General features: G+C 41.4%; 1 protein-coding gene across 1 annotated transcript in view; it reads left to right on the top strand.

Annotated features, from left to right (window-relative positions):
- Nucleotides 1-16,670, top strand: part of LOC136436292 (methylmalonic aciduria type A homolog, mitochondrial-like) — a 44,297-nt gene that overhangs the window by 14,778 nt on the left and 12,849 nt on the right. The gene's annotated exons all lie outside the window — the stretch shown is intronic.

Below are 16,670 nucleotides of genomic sequence, written 5' to 3' on the forward strand. Positions count from 1 at the left end.
TCGGGCTCCACGGACCATATTGACAGCCAGACACATAAACAATACATCTAAAAAAATAAGACTATTAGTAAGTATTTACAATGGGCGAGGGCGAACTAGTTGACAGTAATATGTCCAGACAGATCTCCAACGCAACATAGAGCTAATACATGAATGTGTGCTCCATGACTGTTGACAAGAGAGAAAAAGTTCACTGCTAGCACTCACCACGTTACCGGTGGAATGGCGTAGTTGGTAGAGTGTTCGCATTGCACACGGTAGGTCATGAGTTCAATCCCAGGTCAGGTCATACCAAAGACTAGTAGGGAGAGAGTATGGTAGTTAAACACAAACCACTACCAGCAGACCAGCCCCCTGCTGTAGTGACTTGCACAAATGTGTGGCCCAAGGGCTATAGAAATGGAGATGGGCGCCACGCCGCCACTCCTATACGTCTTATCATGACACTTAACTCAGAGCAGAGCTCGGTTCAAACTTTACAGTTTGTTGAAACCCTGTTGCTGTAAAATTGACTGTAGTAGACTTAACATGAAACGACATCAAGGTCCGTCTGACGTATTGCTGCTGATGCCTCTGTAAGTTGAAGTTATTGACCTGATTGGAGTCAGGAGTAGATCCAGCGCAGTGATAGAGATGGCTGCCTTGACCTCATCCATTCCATGTCATGGTCACGACCGTTTCAGCAGTCAAAGATGAATCAGGTGTTCCCAAGATATCGAGGAGTATTATTAGCCTTGAGATATAAACCCCGAGTGTTATATTAGTCTCAATGTTTTCTCCTCCTGTTGAAAGGATAATGGAGCAAGGCGCTGCAGAAGTGACCTCCGTGACCTGGCAATGTGAGCTTACTGATCCCCTGCATATAAAACAGTAGGCTTGTCTTACTGTCAAAATATGAGCAGTAATAAGACTTCTTTCTGCTGCACAAGTATCAAAATAGAGATTGGCGACAGCACAATGCATGATTGAATCATTAGATAGAAATATAGTGTCAGACCTTCAGAGCATATTGAGATTGAGATCACACATTGAGATTTCAACTATAGTATGTAAACCACATATGGTTTACATACTTGAAATCGCAATGTGTGACCATAAAGCTATGGGTGTGAAACAGCTATCATCAAATGTTTGTCTGTTGGACCTTTATCACAAAAATGTATGATTCTGCAAACATACCTTAAAATGCTTTAAGGTCCAGCTAAGTTTGCAGTGTGGTATGCTCTGTGATTTTTTTCTTCAATCTGTCTCTTTATGATACATTTTTATGTCTCATAGTCATACATAAACATGACTGAATGGTTCAGAAGTTTGTGTACCTTTAGTTGGACTCTTATATGGATTAAGTTAGATATGATCTTGTCCACAAAGACTATAGATTCTGATAGAATTTGACTGGTTTAATTGTATTGGGAAGAAAAGTTGATGTTCCCTCCATACAAAGACAAGAAGTCAATTTGATGTATCTGGAAGATATATTTATTATGAAGACCGTAGTTGATTGAGAGTCAACATCCTCCCTCTGCTGTGATATGCCATCTGACTCTATCAATACTTACCAGAGTTTTGGTCAGGTCGATCTACTGGCTACGGTTATGCTTTCCTTCCGTCCCTGGCAGAATGCCCACTGAGCTTCACTCGTATAGCATTTTGATTAGATTCCACAGCAGTGGGCTCGTGTACAGTACTGTGGATAGTGGCAGGAGCAGACGGGAAACGATGCATTTTACGTGTGCCATGTCTCCCATTACTACGGGTCGTGTACAGATGGTTCACGCTCAGCGCACTTTCTTGTGTCCTCCCCATCAAAGATAATGTCCAAGCAGATGTTGGGTGGAAAGTCTTTATTTAACGTTTTCTGATCTGCTGTACTCCATACAGTGTATTTTCCCTGTATAAATAAATGAAATGAAATGACTCCACCCAAACAGCAGATCAGAACATTACAATTTTCAACCCCAACATCTGCTTGGAGATCAGTCAAATTCTGAAGTAGAGGGATATGTGTGAATGGAAATATTTACCAATCCTATACTTTAGTTACTTAGTCTTAATTATTTCAGTATCATGTGGGCCAAAGGACAGGAAAACAACAGATTTTAGAGCTCTGCAGCCTACTTAAGTCAGATGGGAAGCGATGCATTTTACGCATGCCATGTCTCCCATTACTAAAGGTCATGTGCAGATGCTTCACGGTCTGTATACACAGTCAGTCGCTCGCGCATTGTGCCCAGTCAACGTCTGGAGCCAAGGGACTCGTGTGAATGCAATTACCAATCTCATTCTTCGGTTACTTAGTTTCATTTTTACAGGATATGGTTTTCATTTTCAAGGGATATAGTTGGACCAGCCCAAAGGAGAAGTGTCCAAAGAGATTGTTGAGCTTTGCAGCCTATTTCTAAGACGTTATGGTCCGAGATTGAAAAAATCCAGCTCAATGGATTATATCAAACCTTTCTACCAAGGACATCCAAACGCACTCATCTTCTATCTCACTTATCAATGGGCTAGAGTATTGGCAAGTTTTTGCAGCAAAGGAATGCAGTAATAAGAAATGCATTGGCTTGGCCTGAGCTACAGTTCTATACACCAGGGATACCAGGAGAATCATGTCTGCATGGATGAGCCTGAAGGTTCAGAGTTTAATCATGTCTGGCTGGCGAGGTGTGTGCATGGCTTCTGGCTTCAGATTGGTCTGATCAGAGGGCATCAAGCATGGCAGATATGTGGAGATCCTTTGATAATTATGTATTCTGGAGTTCTTCCAAACTCAGTCCTGGTGCCTTTACTTAGCTTACTGTCAGTGCATTTTATGTTTGCGCTGGTTTAATGTTTGCAGTTTTTGCAGTATCATCTTCATCACCACAAACTTGAAACCACCACGAAAATGCTTGTTCTGTCTTCTGCCAGCCTACCATTTTGTTTCAACCACGAACTAGAAAACCATTGCAAACACTCCTGACCATTATCTCCCTACCATTAACTTAAATCACCGCAAAGTTAGATGCATTTACAGTAACTGGTAAAGCCATCTACATTGTACATGATTATATAATATATGATAAACAGATTAGTAGCTTTTGAATAGGGTTTGATTATTTAAAGTGGAGGTTTTCATCTTTAGCGTTTCAATTAGAGTGGTCATTTTGTTCTGTGTTTTTTCTGTGACTCGCAATTTAAATATTTGGCAAGAATCTGCAATAAACTTATCATGGGTTGGCAGAAAAACCTGTCCAGTCTGAAAAGTGGAAAACCTGTCCAGTCTGAAAAGAGGGTCTGCATAGGGTGTGTGTGTGTGTGTCCTGTCCTACTTACAATTAGAGACACCAATTACATGAAGTCTTATCGAATGATTTATTGAGGACGGTCTAGTATTTTGATTTCTCCATTAAACATAGCCGGTCTACTTTAATCCAACGTTAAGCGTTGATTCTACGTAGCGTGCTATTTGTTATCCCGAATTCATCATGAACTTTTCATCATTCCAATGTTTGTCCTGTAGCTGTAGCACAATAGAGCAGCAAGTCTTCATGTGATTAGGTAGCGTGCGTAGCCCAGTGGTTAGCGATCTTGCCTCTGGAACTAGAAGCCCCGGGTTCGATCCCGGCTAACCCGACATGCACGCTACCGGAAAGGGTCGCAGTCCTTAGGACGGGACGTTAAGCCATGGTCCACTGTTCATTGTGCTTGTCAAAAAGAGATAGGGGAATTTCCCCGGTACAGGTAAATACTGTATATAGCATCTGTCTTCCTGTAACGACCAGTGGAAGAGTAGCTCATCTGTTCATTGAGTTCATTTGAGCTAGACTGGTTTGAGATCACTTTCCTTTCCTTTCCTTTTGATATACATGTATATCCATTAGTGAAAAGTGAAGGTTGGATGTGTATGATCAGGAGTAGCACACTTTTCAGTGACAATGCATGGGAACACACTGATAAGCATCGTTACAAAAATTACCCGCGCCATCAATATGATTTACGTCTTTCCGAGTCTTTCATGGGTAATGGTGTGTTAGATGTTCATCGATCAATTTGTATTCCACGGCAAAGCCGACAGGCGAAGAGGAGAGTTGATAAATCTAGCAGGAACGTACCATCAAAGTTTTGGGCACCACCAGTCGATGCTTTCCCCCAGGCTAAGCTTCTCTGCCAATGCTTACTGCTCCCAAAGTTATAAAGTGGAAGGACTCAAAGGGCTCTAAGTAAGAGAAGATGAAAGCTTTGCCATTGGGGAGGGCGTTAGGTCATCAGATAAATGGTGGGAAGGCTGGATTGTGAACGATACAATCTCCAGCTTCCCAGGAGGGAGAGGTGGTAGTGTGGTGATGCATGGTGCAGCTGGTCTGTTTGCAGCGGGGTGCAGGCAGGGTCACCATGCAGCAGTGCCAAATCAATGTCCTACTCTTTCATGCCGGTGGTAGTCAGGAGTGAAGAAGGCTCAAAAGTCAAAAATTAGGTGCACAGCTCCAATTTTGTATTTCAAGCCCTGGTGAAGGAGTGTACTCTCTTTTGTATAGCATTGAAGGAGTGTGTAAGAGGAATAAGAGAGTGTATACTAGTGTTAAAGAGGAATGAAATTTAGAGTGTATACTAATCTAGTGTTAGAGGAATGGAGGGATGTATACGGATGCAAGATTAATGAAGGAGTGTATGTTAGTGTAAGAGGAATCACTGAGTATTCTGTTATGTCTTGATTTTGTATCTAGCTAGTGACACAAAGCTGTGTCCTCATCAATTTTTGCATGATTGTAAAATGTTTGTTAAAAAGTGATGTTCTCAAAGATAATTTCAATCAATAAGCAGCAAAACACTTTGCTAGATATAGGTAGATAAGAAATTTGTGAACAATACAATCTCCAGTTCCCCAGGAGGGTGAGGTGGTAGTGTGGTGAATAATAATAGTCGCAGGGTCACCATGCAGCAGTGCCAAATCAATGTCCTCCTCTTTCATGCCGGTGGTAGTGTATGCTAGTGTAAGAGGAGTGAACAGGGCTCACAATTCATTTTTGCAAATAGGTGCACAGGATGTAAGGAGGATGATTGCCGATCAAGCCTGCTGGGCCAACCTACAATGTATACTATAACTGCCTCATGTGTCGGACGACACGGGAGCCCCTAAGTCTAAGTAAGCACTGGTAGTGTATACTAGTGTAAGAGGAATAAACAGGACTCAAAATCAATTTTTGGAAATAGATACACTGGTGCACCTGACCTAAAAAGTTTGACTGCACAACACAGAATGAAGTATAGTAGAATGAATATGAAATTCTTTGAGCTAACTTTAACATCTTAAACAAGTATACAACAAAGGTTTTGGGATTTGAGGAATGAAGGCATGTACACTTGTACATGTGCGAAGGAGTGTAATGTAGTGTTAGAGGAAGGAAGGAGTCTATACTAGACTAAGTGTAAGAAGAATAAAAGAGTGTATACTAGTGTAAGAGTAGTGAAGGCATGTACATGTATAGTATTACTAGTATAGGAGTACTCAGCTTTGTCTTGATTTGGTATCTTGTCATTACACAAATCTGTGTCCTCATCAATATTTGCCTGCAGTTCGTACAGATGTTTGTAAAAATCAATGGTCTCAGAGACAATTTCAATCAAAAGGCAGAAAAAGACCCTGCTTTAATTAGATAAGAAATTTGATTTTCTGGTAGAACAGTCAAACTAAGCCTGGGACATCAAGTTCAGGCTATGCCTTAATTTGAATCACAATGTATAGTTTCTCTTGAGGGTTAAAGGACCAACCTACAAGGTAAGGCACTTTTGCTTCAATTGGCAGTGACAAATGACTTTGGCCTTTAAGTGAGAACTCATAAATAATTGATGATATTTGGGACAAGATTTTAGTTTGCAGGTCAAGTCCATGTCCTTCATTTTCAGAATTTTGTGACCAGATTATGGGAAAATATTCAAATAAATGTTCATCTGTGAGGGCAATTGACATACGAAAGATTTGATACACAAAGATTTCCCCGCACAAAGTAACTAAAGATCCTTCTCTGGACAAATATTTGTGTATTTTGATAAAAGATCTTTATGAAATGTGGTTGAAGCAAATGAATAGACCCATGCTGACTGTTCATCACAATTTGCAGTTTGACCAATGAATGAGTTGTTGCATGTCCTTTAAATATTTAAATTTTTGTGTTTTTAGTTTGCTTTTCTATGTTTTGATGGTGGAGGTGGGCGGGGCTATGGGGTCGGTCTTTGCTGTAAGCCTCAGACATCAACTCCAAAACTAATCTTTGGGAAATCTATGGTCATACATGCAATTTATGAGTCCATTGGGAACCTATCGCAATATTGTAATGCTTTTATTCATTCCAATTATGGGCAACATTCAGCGAGTGACACACCAGTAAAATCATTGGGGGGTTTCTGTATTGAAAAGATAATGACTCACCAACTTATCTTCCACAATTAGTACCAATAAGTAAGTCGACAGAAGTAGAATGATGGGAAAACTTGTGAGAAGTGTTGCCTGGAAAAAATATATGACATCAAGAATTTACGCCCACACTTCTCACCTCTGTCGTAGTTCTTCATTTTCCATTCCATTTTGCCCCAAGTTACGAATTCAATAACCGCTTGCTGGCCCTTGCAATATTCCAGCTCCACACTCACATGTAGGCGCTTACCCTGTGAATAAAAAGCTGTTCCCACACTCCACAGGGAAGAAATGTCATTCTGTCGGTCTTGATCCTCTTTTAATAAGCACATTCTTTGATGTATTACCCAAGGACCGTCTTGGCATACGAGGCCACTTCACTTAATGGCATATTTATTCGCCACGGTCCAGTTGGACGCTGACGAAATGTTGCTGAGTTATGGCAAAATATGACAAATTTGTTACCGGTCCCAGCGGGGTTCCACAATGAGGGTAGCGGTGCAATCATTCTCATTCGTATGAAATACGCTGACAAATAATGAGATTAAAAATTGTCTGTCGTGCCTCATCGACTGTAGCAGGGAGTAGACAAGGCTGGAGATCTGTAGGCAAATTTATGCCATGCTGCCGTCGGGCAACCGGCTTTATTAACTACAGCGGTGTTGCAATATAGGTTCATATCCTGCACAGGGAAGTGGGAACATAGATGGGCATATTATCTGGAGGTGAAAGGCAATATGTGTGGCTCTGTGGTACATATTGATTGTTTAATACGGATATATTGAATTCCTTTAGGGTGAACAAACTTGCATTGAGCAACTGCTGTTGCAACTCACTGACTGTCTTTAAGGGATTAGACATTTTCACACTCAAGCAGATTTGAACCTTCTCATCAGGACTTAAAAGGGATTACCAACCTTTTCTAGGCTACACCAATTTAATTTGTTGCTTCTCAGACATTTTTACGTAAAATCGTAGCAAGAAGGCAACATGCATGATGTACTGAATGTTATACAAATGTATGTGACATGTAGTTATTTATTTATTTCAACTTATATTTTATGACTATGTTGATGTAGTTCATGTAAAAACTTTCTTTTATACTCTTTATCTGGACTCCTTCTCCTCTACTTCGACCTTGTTGAAAAGCGGCCTGTGTGGCCGAACAAGCATTCAAAGGAAAATAAAGACATTGACTTCACTTTACTTGACTTGAAAACAGAGGGCTGGGGTGAAAACTTGCATTTGTCTCTGTTCACTCCCTGAGAAACTGTGTGCACCAAAGTAGAGACTTTCCGCCCAGATTCTGTTATAATGTTGCTTCTCCAATTTAGCATTATTCTTTTTAATCCAAGCACCAAGAAATTGAATTGGTGTTGCCCTAATTTGAAACAAAACATGCTCTTCACGTAACACTTCTCTAAACTTTATATCTCAAGATGCATAGAATGTTTATTTCCATGTTTTTATCCCAATCTAGCATTCTTTTAAATCTGATAACCAAGAAACTGAATTGGTGTTGCCCTAATTTGAAAGACAAAACATGCTCTTCCGATAACGCTTCTCTAAACTTTATATCAAGATGCATGGAATGTTCAGCCACGGGTCGAGGGTGTTTCCTTTCCTCAAGCTCAAGGTCATTAAACTTTCATTTCCAGCAGGGTGTGTCTTGGGAAAGCCTCTCTCGTGCGGTGAATATGTTAGGTGTTGTTATTAATGCGAGGTAGATTGAAGGAGGAGGGCTGCGTCGTGACACCCTAGCCAGGCTTGCTCGGGAGGATCATTGATACATGGTTAGGGGAGTCCTGGAGGGCACATTACCCTGGTAGGTAATTGAGTTTTGTTGGGGAACATCTTTCCCAGTCGATCACCGGAGTCGGCTGGATCCAAGAGGAAAAGGGTTTGATTACCGGCAGGAAGAAAGATTTGGGGCCAGTGGAAGTCAAGCGGGGGATGTCCCGCCACCACAGCCAAGTCTATTGATTTCCAGTTACCTCAAATTTATCACGTTGCTAGGGGAATTTACGACTCCTCAATCGCTGCCGGCCCTCGTGACCCAGCGACGGGTCCCTCGTGATGAATGCGACCCGGCCTGGGTCCGGGCCGAGTTGTTCAGCTGGGCTTAGCTCCCGTGCATGGATCTGACAACGTTGATACTTGCTGTGCTTAAACTCTTCGGTGGCAGTCATGTGAGACTCGGTGTGAGATGCTCTTGTGCTTCCTGCTGTGCCTTGGGTTGTTATGTCATTGCTCCTGCGCTCAGCTGACGTCTGAAGAAGCCATGTTCTCGATCAACATGCCACGGGAGTGTGGGAAAACCGTGCACCTGGCACCCGACATCCGCGGGGGATTCCTGGAGTACACCAACTTTGGGGACAACGTGGCTTGTGCCGTGACCATAGCTGCCCCGACTCGTCCAGGTTCAAGGAATCTTTCTTATAGGTTTTTCATGCAGTTCGAGGAGTTCGAAGTTCTGGACGTGGATAGGACCATGGTGCGTCACTGGCCGAACACCTCGTGTCGGGACGTCCTGTTCATCTACAACGGATTGGAGACGTCTGTGTTCACCAGGCCGATTGGCTGGGAAGTGAACGGAGGTGGCTTGTGCGGGGACCACCTCCCGGGGGACATGGCCAGCAATTCCAGCGTGGTGTCGTTCAAATTTAGGACCGACTCCAAGGGGCGTAACGGGAAGGGATTCCGCCTCAGGTTCACGCTCTTCTACGACGTCAACAACACGTACTGCGACTCCCAGGATTTCCACTGCCACAACAATCGGTGCGTCTCGGAAACGTTCCACTGCGACCACCACAACAGCTGTGGCGACAGGAGCGACGAGTTGAACTGCACTGTTCCCAACAAGAACACCAGGGAGGACCCGGATCTGTCCCCTTACATCCTCGCCATTGGACTCTCGCTAACCGTTCTGGCCGTCTTGATTGGCCTCATCACTAAGCTAAGTGAGTACCTACTTTTTCGGCAATAAGCTAAAACTTTATTACATGTATTACCTCCGTAAAAGGGAGTTTTGTGGGAGGTATTGTCTTTAGCGTTTCTGTTTGTTTGTTTGTTTGTCTGCCTGTGTTTCTGCATACTTTGGGAAGTATAACTTAAGAAGCTATGGATGGATTGTGCTGATATTTGGTATGTGGGTATATATTAGGAAGACAAAGCTTAATCCTAATTTTGGCTCTCTTGACAGCTTTTCTTGGTACTGCAGCAGAAATTCCTGTTTTGTATATTCTGTTCCGGACATGCCAGCCATGATTTTTTTGTTGCAGATAGCTTTTTTGTTGGGAAGAAGTGGTGCAGATTTCAGTACCCTAATTGCATCTGATATGCATGATGAGGGCAGATGAATGAAAATTAAAAATACAAATAGTCCATTTGGATTATAGCCCTACATGTACCTCTAGTACCCATTGTAGTCACTGCCAGTATTTCTAAAGTGATGCCTGGTTACCCTTGTATTGAACACAATACTTCTGAAGTAGTATGATGTACTTGACTTTTCTTGCAGAAAGTATCTTACAACTGTTAGTCAGCTAAGATTTTCTATTTGCCTATCTGACATATTATGTCAGGCTTATTAAGCCTGAAGAGTATTTTGCATTCACATCAAGCTGCTAATGTGTAAGGCTTCCGTTAGCTTTTAATCACTTACATGTACTGGTCACACCATTATCCTGCTAGGCCTGCTAATGAAAGTCAATATTTGTGACATTTTTACACTCCCCCAATGACTGCTACAAATGATATATGGTTTCCCACAAAGGTGATATTTACAAATTTTACTTTATTACCCGGGAAACCTACATTTTAACCATCCGTGAACCCTTTCCCTGATTTGAAAAATATTTTCGCATGTGTTGACTATCTGCCTGACTATCCCTATTCCATCTTTAGAGTTTATGTACTTAAATGATTCATGAATCACCCGGGCATTATTTTCCAGTCAAAATGCAATATAAGTGTCACCAAGCAGTTGGCAAATATAGTCTAATCCTTTGTTCAACTTGTCACAAAATAAGGGTAATGAATGTCATAATTCAAATGTGTTTCTGGAGACAAAAGAACTGAGAACAAATATTCATTGTTGTGATGCTCCCAAAACTGCAGTGTCATGGTATGTTTTCCAGGCCTGTATCACATTCATATCTGCTAAAACATTCTAAAGTGCTCAGACTCACAAAGTCAGTCATTAGTACACATCAAATGTTGCTTGGTTCTTTGATGGAAGGGGGTATTTCAACTCTTATAACTTTCATCCGATCCAACCCTGGTTCCCATTACTTGAAGACAGAAAGCATTTTTTTAAATTGTTATAAATCTGATGCCCTAAAGTATACTTAATCATGCTTTACACACAATACACAATTGATCCTCAGTGTTATGATATTAGATTCCTCTGTGATCTAGCTATTAAAACGCAAGTGTCAATTTTTCTGTCTAGGCGCTAGGCTAGAGTGATCATAGGGATTTATTCTGCCACTAAAAGTTTTTGCTTGTTGAATGACGTCCTTGTTAACCATGTGAAATAGACAGTCACACAGTTCAACCCTCTCCATCTTGTTTCAATGAATGACTGCTCAGTTTTGGGGACAGAAAGAGGAAGCTACATGTACATGGACTTTTTGTAATGATTCTTTATTAGGTGCATTCATTAAACCTCCTTGGTGCATTAGAAAGTGGTACCCCTTTGAAAACATCCAACGAAAATCTCGATATGTTTCTGAACACTCTCTGAACACTAAGGATCAAGGAGGCAACCTTGTTCAGTCTTGTGCCGTCATGCCATGTATGTGCATTGGAGAGCAGAGACCTTAAATTAGCAATGAAGTATTTATTGGAATGTCTTGCAATGGGTGATTTGCAATGGGTCACCATTGAAGAGAGTTCTATGACACAAGGCTCTGTGCACTTCCTTTATGTCATAATGTGTGAAGGACTGGAGGTGTAACTGAAGAAATGAGGAAAGTATGAATTTTTTTCACTCACTTGTGGAGTCACTCACAGTTTTTTTTCCTGCTGTCCAGCATAGTGCGCAATAAGTGTTTGATTCATTGGCTATGCTTTATTTTTCACTCTCATACAAACACCTCTCCTGATCTTTGAGAACCAGAGCGTGTAGAATGAAAGAGGTGCGTAAATAAGGCATGCCGTGGGGTGTAGCACGCAATGGTCGACTGCTTAGCAATTCCACTTCTGCACCAGGTTCCAGATCCTGGCATTGCTGGCAATGTTTCAAACCGCAATGTCCAAGTGCAAATAGCAGTACTATAGAGGGGACTTTCAGGCCTTAAATAGTTTCATCAGGCTTGTAAATCAAGTCATTGTTTCTTTGTCACAACCAGGAATTTTTTGACTGCCAACATTTTGACAGCTGCTCTTATGCTTTCATTAGAAACAGGATATGGAACAGAAACAGAATAAGCAGAACAGAATCAGGGCGATATGAAATTTCTCCTTGTTGTATTATGTCATGATTATCATGGCAAAGAGATGTTGGTTTATGTTTCAAAGAGAGCTACAACTCAAGAACCCACCACACTCATTCATAGGAATAGAGCTTTTCCAAAATTAATCAGTTCCTGACTATCTTGCTAGCCCTCAGTGGCCCTGTAAATCTTGAAATAAGTGTGGTTATTTTATTTTTGAGGGGATCTCTTAAACCACTAAATTATAATTAATAGCATGACTATTCGTGTGTTTTGTAATTCTTGTTTCAGCTGTGAACAAAAAACTCCTTTTCCTGCCCCCACCATAGAATAAATCCACAGCAAAATTAGACCCATTTGCAGCAGCCTTTGGCTAGTTGGGCAGACTTGGCTGCACGTCAGACGGACCAGTAAAGGAAAATAAATAAAGCAAATTACTCTGCTGAGCCCTAGAGCAGAAAATTGAAAGCTGGACATAAATTACCTTCTCACTTTCTCAAGCCCTTTGCACACAAAGAGGAAATAGTGCATACGAGATTCAAGTCTATTAGTACACAATTAGTATCTTAACCTTCTTCTTGCTGCCTTACCCCGTAACCAACACAAAGATGGCGTCAAAGGGCTACCCATATCGGAAGATGGTTAAAATGTAATCTATCGTTGACTCCGATTCTTTGAGTTTGACACTTTTGAAAGGTAAAATTAAAAAAGATGTGCTGGTATTCAACTTTTATCATCATGAAATTAAGGGAAATGTGGAAATTTATTAATCAACTTTCACATATACTAATGGAGTTTCTGTCAGCTTTAAATGTAAGAATTTAAAAAATGTATTCAGGATTTCTAACACTTTTATCATGACGAAATTAGGGAAATGTGGAAATTTATAAATCAGCTCTTACAAAACCATTGGTTTTCCATTAGCTCATTAGGAATACAGTATTGTCATGTATTCAGCACCAGGGACAGAGCTGGTAGGTGTTCTTCGAGGCCATTCATCCAATTCAACACCTTAATTGCATCATTGGAAGTCTGCTGGTCACCAATAATCATTCCTGGGATTTTGTAATTCCTTTAACTAATCCTGTGGAGCTGAGTCCTAATCCCTTGGGATCAGCGATGGATATGTTGACCCAAGGTGTCAAACTGGATTAGTGCTTAAGCCTGTGGATAGGGTAGCAGTAATGCTGTGGAATATTACTGAGGCTTTTGACTATAATGCCTTAAGTTTCTATTTTTCATGCATTAATTCCTGCTCCTTTAATTTTGTCATTCCCTAGATTTGGAAGATATACAATGAAGAAGTTTTGACATTCGTACAATGTATGTCTATATCATGATGATTGCTATTGTGCCATTTTGCTTTTCCCAGGGTTTTTTCCTGTTTGAGAAAAATGATATTTTCTGTTCCATTTGCCATACTTTGGTTGATAATATGAAGGAAAATCTGTCTTGTTACATCTGTGGGATGACGAATCAGCCTCACATCTTCTCCACTGCCGCATTTCAACTGGTGCCAAGGCAGGCCACCACAGCCTGCTACTCTCTGCTTTCATATTTTTTTATGATTCAGCCCTTAAAGACAGGTCCCGTAAATTACGGGTTTGTGGTGGAAAACCCATCACACCCAGCTGCCCTCCCTGTCGACAGTCACGCGTGGTTGACCTGATTATCGTTACGTGACCCAGGAGGAGACAGCGGCGTTACGACCGGCTGAAACAGCAGAATTTTCATCCTTCCTGTAACTTGCCTTGGTGGCAAGGCCAGGTGCTCTTGTGGTTAGGGTTGTTGACTTAGAATCTAAAAGTTCTGGGGTTGAGTCCCTGATGTCATACCTGTAACTGCCACTGTAATTAGGAGACTAAGCGGTCAATTTCTCATGTGACCAGTAATTGAATGAAGTGAACACAGTTACACTTTTACATCTTGTAACATTACTATTGATGAGTCCAGCCTGTATGGCAGCGATGTCCAGGTGTTCTTCCTGCTGGGCCTATTTACCACGTTTTATGTGGCGTATCTTTCACAGTGACCCACTCAGAGCCAGAGAGAGCTTTGATTAGAGTAGCCTGGAAACTTGGGACGCATCATCAGGAATCCAGGCCATGTGTCTGACATTTCAATCTGCTCTTCTCCAGTATTGAGCTCTCCTTTCTGCTGAGTAGGGGGACACCTTTGTTACCTCCATGAAAAAGGGACATACAATGTATTGCTTTTGGTTTGTCTGTCTTTGTGTCTGTTTCTTTGTTTGTGTTTCTGGATATTTGTGGTCAGCGTAACTTGAGAATGACTGGATGGGTTGTGATGATAGTTAGTATTTGGGTACCTCTTTTAAAGACTATGGTCAAAGTCAAGTTTGGGCCCCCTAGTGTGTAACCTTGACACTGCAGCAGAACATCCAGTTTTTGTATCTTTTGTCCTGGACATGCCATTGTGTTGTTTAGACTGGTGAACACTTACATGTACATGCCTGCTGCACTACTGACAGAAGTTACGTAACAGCGCTAGTCAGTGCCATTTGAGCTTTCTAAGGAGTGGTAGATAGATCTACATCTTTTTTCCCCTTCTGCCTTTTCATTAGCTGCACAAAAATTCTTTTTCAATCCCTTCCCATTTTTTCTTTTATGTAAGAACCTTCCCGGTCAATGCCATTGATGTTTTAAAATGGAATGGCCAATCATATTGTAGAAAGACTAGAAAATAATCTTAAATGGCGCTGCATATACACCAGCAAAACACATGCCTGAGGTATATCAAGTCTTGTTTTACTTCACTCATTAGTCTTAAATGTAAGGAATGGAAACTTTCTAAGATTTTTCATCAGAGAAAGAACGAGAGCAAACTAAATGTTAGAGGGAACTTGTGTTTCTTTTCTAGACAGCCTGCATGTTCCCTCCTCATGCAGTGTAAGTGCTGTGTCATAGATTTGATTGATGTCTTTGGGGTCAACCAGATGTCATAGTGGCAGTGCACTAGGGTACCATTATGCACTTCTGAGTCACCACTAACTGGACTAGTTCCAAAGTTGTCCACTTCTCAGTCTCTGGCTCCCCTCCAAAGAAGAGATGGTCATTCTTCATCAAGGAAAAAATAATGCCTAGCTGAGCAATCCTCCTGATCAGAAACCAAATCAAGTTTTGTCTCCCTAAATACTCAATCGCCACTGCTTTCAGGACAAGAACTCTGCGTCTACTCCTATATCAAGAATCTAGAAGCCTTAGTTTATCTTTAGCTCACAAGAAAATTTTCTTCCACTGTTTGCAACGAGCACATATGGTGTCTGCCGTATGGTTCAATGGACCAATAGAATTCCAATCATTGTTTTAAGTAGGTGCATCGAGCAGTGAAGTACAGCTTAACATGGCTATCAGCAGAAGGTATCATCCTTCTAAGCTCCAAGCAGATTTTATAGGGAGGCAGTTTGTAACAGGAAAAGGCAGCTAGGAACATGTAATGATTTTGCCTCTCAACATCTGCTTGGAGGTCAACTTCCTTCACTTGCAGAGAAGACAAAATTGTCTTCCAACCTTGCTCTTGTGCCAAACACTTTTGTGTACGGTAAGTCGAGTACAAATTCAACTGCAATCTAATTTGATCATTAACAATTAGCCACCACTTAGGCAGGGGCACTCAGAAGAACCTGACACAGATGTTCATAGCGGTTGTCTGGCCTCACGCCAGTCCTGAGCCCCCCTTGGGATGTCTGTGGAAACTTCCGGGAACTTCATCCTATGTCACGACAGATTATCCATGTTTGTTTTTAACCTTCTCCCTGCTGTCTAACTCTGTAACCGATACAAATTTGGTGGCAAACAGCTACTTCAGCAGTAAGAAGATTAAAAACAAGTTGTGAGAACATAAAGTCAAATATTTTGGGCTTATTTGGTAGTGGGATTTAGTCAGTGACTCGAATCAAGAAGCTTTCATTGATAGTTTCGGGGGTAACAATAATTGCATGATATTTTGAAAGCAAAATATACCTCTGGTGGTGATAGCCCTTTGCCCTTGGCCCAGTGTTCCAACACCCCTACTATTATATACCGTAATGTACTTCCGATTCCTATGTTGATATTAGGGTTATGTTTGAGGATGTCAGAACATGGGGTTGTTGGAACATGGGGAGTTGGAACATAAGGGTTTCGGAACATATGGGTGTCAGAACATAAGGGTATAACCCTTCTGAGTTGCAAAGTATGACACTACATGTACCTTACATCCCAATGTTGGTAAATAGTTGAAGAGGGGAGTCATGAGAGCCAGCTCCCCAGTTACCTGAGTTTGTCCAGGACAGTATGGCTCAGTGCCAGAATAAGCCCAGTGTCCTTTATGAATGCTTTCACTGCCCCTTTCCCAAAATAGCAGGTCACCCCACGGGTAAAGAGGATTAAGGATTCCCAATTCCTTCCACAATTATCCAATTACCTCCGGAAAATGAGATGGTTTACCTCTGATCTGTTTGGCCCATGGGTGTGCCCCAAAGCCTGTATATTTCTTGGCACAGATTCAAGATGATAAATTCCTAGTCTTTTTACCCATTAACACAGGGATAAGTATTGATCCCAGGTTTTTTTTAGATGGAACAGAGGTCACGCAAGAGAAGAAGCTGTAGAGGTGTCTGGAAACTTTGCGCTTATGTTTTTTACCTTCACTTTGCAAATGTGTTTTTTTCTAAGATCTCGCTCAATGCAAGGCCATAGCGGTCCACTTCTTTAAGCATTGAACTTATTGACATGATTGGTTTAAACTGAAAGTGGTGTTTGTTTGTTTAATTGGGGGGAAAGCCTTGGTATGATTCCCCTGCATCGTGAAGTTTTTATGATATACTGCTTACATTTTGT

The sequence above is a fragment of the Branchiostoma lanceolatum genome, chromosome 6 (genome assembly GCF_035083965.1).
Source record: "Branchiostoma lanceolatum isolate klBraLanc5 chromosome 6, klBraLanc5.hap2, whole genome shotgun sequence".
Classification (NCBI taxonomy): Eukaryota; Metazoa; Chordata; class Leptocardii; order Amphioxiformes; family Branchiostomatidae; genus Branchiostoma; species Branchiostoma lanceolatum.